The sequence below is a fragment of the Photinus pyralis genome, unplaced genomic scaffold (genome assembly GCF_008802855.1).
Source record: "Photinus pyralis isolate 1611_PpyrPB1 unplaced genomic scaffold, Ppyr1.3 Ppyr1.4_LG2, whole genome shotgun sequence".
Taxonomy (NCBI): domain Eukaryota; kingdom Metazoa; phylum Arthropoda; class Insecta; order Coleoptera; family Lampyridae; genus Photinus; species Photinus pyralis.
The window spans coordinates 45,701,337-45,707,336 of record NW_022170403.1 but is presented as its reverse complement, the minus strand read 5'-3'; positions in this window follow the sequence as shown (position 1 = coordinate 45,707,336).

Here is a 6,000-nt window from a genome sequence, read left to right as displayed (position 1 = left end):
TGGAGATATTTTAGTATGTTGTGAGCCTGTAGTTCTGTTAAGGTTTTTGCGTTGCGGTTGAATACGAGTGGGTTGTGAAAATGTGGTGTGTTTCTGTGAAGAAGGAGTTATGTGTTTTTTAACTGTGCTAGGGCGTGTAATTTTATTGGGTGGGCCTGTCTTTGTAGTGCATGTTGCGTTAGTTGTATTTATGGTGTTTCTTTGTTCTTGAGGTTGTATTTGAGAGGTTGCTTGGGTTTTTGCTGGAGATATTTTAGTATGTTGTGAGCCTGTAGTTCTGTTAAGGTTTTTGCGTTGCGGTTGAATACGAGTGGGTTGTGAAAATGTGGTGTGTTTCTGTGAAGAAGGAGGTTTGTGTTTTTTNATAATAATAATAATAATAAATATATATTCATCCTGTAAGACAAACAAAGTGTATAGGACAAGTCAATTAAACACAAATAAGACAAACATTTGACATTTAACATTTAACTGATGAAATCTTCCACATAATAAAATAAATTTGCCAACAGGAGGATTTTGAGTTGCCGTGTGAAGGTATACAGTTTCTGCGCGTTCTTGATCAAGGAGAAGTTCAGAAAAGAAGAAAGAAAATTTAGAATCTCTGGAAAGGAAGGCATAGAGCGTATGCTATGGGAATGCAGACAGGGGAAGGGCAAAAGGAGGAGTGAAGTACTGGAAGAGAGGAAAATAGAAGAGCAATGGATGAGGATGATACTAGAAAAAGAGAAGAAAAACAGAGACATTTTAGGTTTTGTTTTGTATGGTTTGGTTTAAAATGTAAAAATGGCGTCAATAAAGGCTTCATTTTCATTTTTTTTTATTCTTGAGTTGCCAGTGAAAGTAGCGAATGATCTTGAAACCATTTCCCCTTTATTTGTAAATTGTCAGTCTTATTTCGATCTACTATGGAGAATTAGATGTGACAAGTGGTTTTTTTTGTCCGAATTTTGGAAAACTAATTTCTGATTCGTGATTTTCATGTTCAAAAACCCCAGATACCAAAGTTCGTCAAAATTTGAATTTTTCTTGCCACACCCATTTAGGGGTTCTTCCATTCGTGGTAGGAATTTTGAAAAAAACTTGCAAATCGGGAAGAACATACCTCAAAACCTATTCAAAGATGTCTTTATAACTCTTATGGTTACTGACGAAAAAACTAAAAAATGCGCACTTCACAACTTTTTTGAGAGTGGCTCTCAAACGAAACACGTTTGACCTTCAGTGTATTTGGAAAAAGTGCTTGGTTTAATCTCCTCCAACCATCCAATTGTTTCTTGACATACGTATATATATGTATGGCACCCTGTATGTGCGTCCAAAACTTGCTATAATTCTTGAACTTTTTCTTTGTTATCAATACATCACTTAAATTGATTTTTTTCACTACTAGCGTCTGATGACATGATTATTAACCTTTTTTCCACTTGTAAAGTAGGATTTCTCGGCAGTTATTATTATTATTATTATTATTATTATTATTATTATTATTATGGTCGGTGTTTCTTGTGAGAACTCAGGTCTAGCCTGGCTAACTAATCGCACGGATTAAAATCAAGTAACGATTATTGTCTGTGTCTGTGTCTGGTGAAGTTATGTAGGGTTCAACATAGCTATTAATGGCCCCAATAGTCAACGCTATCAGGAAAGAAGAAAACAAAACAAAAATATCATTATAATAATTCCTGTATTTTTATTAAATAGAGTTTATTGTGTAAGTGTTTCTTTGGCTTTGCGTTTGGGTTGAATACGAGTGGGTTGTGATAACGTGGTGTGTTTATGTGAAGAAGGAGTTTTGTGTTTTTTAATTGTATTTATGGTGTTTCTTTGTTCCTGAGGTCGTATTTGTGAGGTTGTTTGGGTTTTTGGTGGAGATATTGCAGTATTTTGTGAGCCTGTGGTGCTGTTAAGGTTTTTGCGCTTCGGTTGTATACGAGTGGGTTGTGACAATGTGGTGTGTTTCTGTGAAGAAGGAGTTATGTGTTTTTTAAGTGTGCTAGGGCGTGTAACTTTATTGGGTGGACCTGTCTTTGTAGTGCATGTTGCGTTACTTGTATTTATGTTGTTTCTTTGTTCTTGAGGTTGTATTTGTGTGGTTGCTTGGGTTTTTGGTGCAGATATTACAGTATGTTGTGAGCGTGTAGTTCTGTTAAGGTTTTCGCGTTTCGGTTGAATACGAGTGGGTTGTGATAACGTGGTGTGTTTATGTGAAGAAGGAGTTTTGTGTTTTTTAACTGTGCTAGGACGTGTAACTTTATTGGGTGGACCTGTCTTTGTAGTGCATGTTGCGTTACTTGTATTTATGGTATTTCTTTGTTCTTGAGGCTGTATTTGTGTGGTTGCTTGGGTTTTTGGTGGAGATATTGCAGTATTTTGTGAGCCTGTGGCGCTGTTAAGGTTTTTGCGCTTCGGTTGTATACGAGTGGGTTGTTTCTGAGAAGAAGGAGTATTGCGTTTTTTAACTGTGCTAGGACGTGTAACTTTTAGTGCAAGTTGCGTTACTTGTATTTATGGTGTTTCTTTGTTCTTGAGGTTGTATTTGTGTGGTTGCTTGGGTTTTTGGTGGAGGTATTACAGTATGTTGTGAGCATGTAGTTCTGTTAAGGTTTTCGCGTTTTGGTTGAATACGAGTGGGTTGTGATAATGTGGTGTGTTTCTGTGAAGAAGGAGTTTTGTGTTTTTTAACTGTTCTAGGACGTGTAACTTTATTGGGTGGACCTGTCTTTGTAGTGCAAATTGCGTTACTTGTATTTATGGTGTTTCTTTGTTCTAGAGGTTGTATTTGTGTTGTTGCTTGGATTATTGGTGGAGACATTACGGTATTTTGTGAGCCTCTAGTTTATTATTATTATTATTATTATTATTATTATTATTATCCCTCTCTTGTTTTGTTTATTATTATTATTATTATTATTATTATTATTATCCCTCTCTTGTTTTGGGCCTTCAACAGGCATGCGCCCAATTACAGAGTGACCCGCATAATGCTATTTAGAGGTGCCTCTGCAGAAGGTCTTAAGATGGTCTATACTACTCCGGTATTTACCTACCTTACGAATTAGGAAAACTGCAGGAAAACCTAATTCGGAGTAGCCGGTAGAATGCTCGGAACTGGCCTAAGGTAATTTCCATCTCCGCCACAGATGAAAAATTCACTTCAACCCAGGTTCGAACACCCGACCTTCGGATTTATAACCCAATGCTCTTACCACTGAGTTAACGAATTGCACACTATAAAACGATGCATTTTAATGACATGGTTTGATGAACCGTTACACTTGTAAAAAGGAAAATCCTCAATTAAGCGGACTATTTGTATCTTTCGCATTCACGGATTGGTGGTCAAATATCATCTCCACTGAAATCTTGTGAATAGCTTTATTTGTAGGAGTCATCAAATGAAAAGGTACGAAATGACACTGTTCGTCTTTATTTACAAGTAATTCCTAGACTGAGCACATCTATTCCGCTGCTGCATAATAATAATAATAATAATAATAATAATAATAATAATATTGCCTTTATTGTTCCAAAAAAAAGAAAACAAAGATTTATTGCAGTACATTAAGGGCGAAGTTCAGCACTGCGGCAATGCCACAGTCTGCTCTTCCACTTAACCCCATTACTACATGTATTACTAGACGAGAAAAAAAAAGTATTCAACTAAACAAAAAAAAAAACAAAAATAAAGAAGAGGTACATACTTTAAAATCATTAGCTCTTAATACGCCAACAAATCATTATTTTGCATTATTTACCCATTGATTGCTAGGCCACATTTCATTAACGAAAGCAACTTCGGTTTGAAGCAACTTAATGACATATTTTTCAGAATATCCGGTAGCTGATTATAAACTTTTGCTATGTTGTAAGTGAACGATCTTTTGAAATACTCCGTATTGTGAGTCGGTGGCGTTAACATCCCTTTATATCTAAAATTTAACGTATGGACATCTGTCCGAAACGATATTTTTTGGAAAAGGTACTGTGGACTTTTGCATAAAATAATTTGGTGAAACAGTGTGGCAGCATGTTGCATACGTCGATTACGCATATTTAACCAATCTAAGGCTCCTAATGTGTGACTAATCCTATTGTATTTACGGATACCGAAAATTAATCGTAAACACGCGTTTTGTAGCTTTTGGATTCTTGAGGCATCAATAGAGTCCAAGCACGGGCCATAAACTGCATCACAGTAATTGAATTTTGATAGCACTAACGCATTGCAAACACGAGATCTTAGTTTCACGTTCATAATGTGCCGATTTCTAATGATAAGCTTTAACACACTATACGCGGTATTAAGATTTTTAGTGACATGCTCCTTAAATCGAAGTTTGTAATCCATGTATACTCCTAAATTTTTTACCGAATCATTTAACGAAATGTTTTGGGAGTTCAGAATTATATTAATAAAAGGTAACGCTCTTAATCTGGTCTGATCCCTACCGAAGAGTATTGCTTGTGTCTTTGATACATTTAAATTCAATTTATGCTCTTCAGAGATGTTGTTGATTAATTGCAGATCTTCACTAATTAGATCACACGCATTGTTGACTTGGTCTGCAGCGAATGACAAATATATTTGTGTATCATCAGCATAGAAATGGGATTTACAGTGTTTAATTGCATTTGAAAAATTAGAAATATGAATCATAAATAGAAGTGGGCCCAACACAGACCCTTGTGGTACTCCCCTGCCATTATATAGGAAATTGGAATCTTCTCCCCCTAAAGAAACTCCCTGATACCTGTCACTTAAATAATTTTTGATCAACATCACCGCCCCTTGATCAAAGTTAATATTATTCAGTATAGCTAGCAACAGTTTGTGATCAAGAGTATCGAATGCTTTGCTGTAATCAAGCAGTACTAGTAGTGTCAATTCGCCTTTATCGGTTGCACGAATGATATCGTCGGTTATGTTCAGGAGAGCGGTGGTGCAACTGTGCCCAGGTCTAAAACCCGATTGGTTAACGGGGATTAAATCATTAGATGTCAAGTGGCTACGTATCTGTGCATCGATCGAGGACTTTTTCAAAAATTTTTGAAAGTGTAGGCAATATATTAATGGGTCGTAAATCTTTGAAATCTGATGGGTTTTTTGTTTTCGGAAGTGGGATAACACGAGCTAACTTCCACTGAGATGGGAATAATGAGTGTTGTATACAGTAATTTATCAAGTGCGTTATATAAGGCAGAAGAAACGGAACGCATAGTTTGAGTACAACGGAATTTAATTGATCAAAACCGGAAGACTTTGATTTAATTTGTAGTATGATTTTAAACACATCGTCTTCAGAGACAGTGGTAAAGTTAAGACTCTGAGCACAGTTTTTGCGATTCAATAGGTAGAAATCTAGCAACCTTCTGGACGGTGAATTACTAACAGGAATAGAATTAATAAAATAGTCATTTATCATATTGACGTCAGATAAGGACTCGGGTAGTACCCTAGATTTACCTTTGGTAATATTTAAAGACCTTAAATCGTGCCACAACATATTTGGGTTCTCACTATATCGCTGGTTATAGTACGCTTTTTGTTCTTTTCGCACCGTAAGGGTGGTTAAATTACGTAAAGTTTTGTAATTTTTCCAGTGATCTTCAGTTCTTAATTTTTTATATTATTTACGATATGCCTCGTCTCTAAGAGACATCATTAATTTTAGGTTATCATTTAGCCATGGCGCTGGAGATTTCGTTATTCTACAAGTTCGAAAAGGAGCATGAATGTTCAAAAGCGTAACAATACTGTCATTAAAGAAATCTACTTTTTCATTTACATCGTTTATATTGTAGGTATATATTTCTCCACGGAATTGATTGTAAATGGTCTCTGAACGTTGCGTAATCAAAGTGTTTGAAGTCTCTATAGGTCTTGAATATATGTTTTCTACCTAATCCGCCAAATACCATCTCACAGTATATTAATTCGTGGTCAGAAATGTGGGGTAAGTTTATTGAATCTGTGGTTTTTATTATGGTTTGATTAGT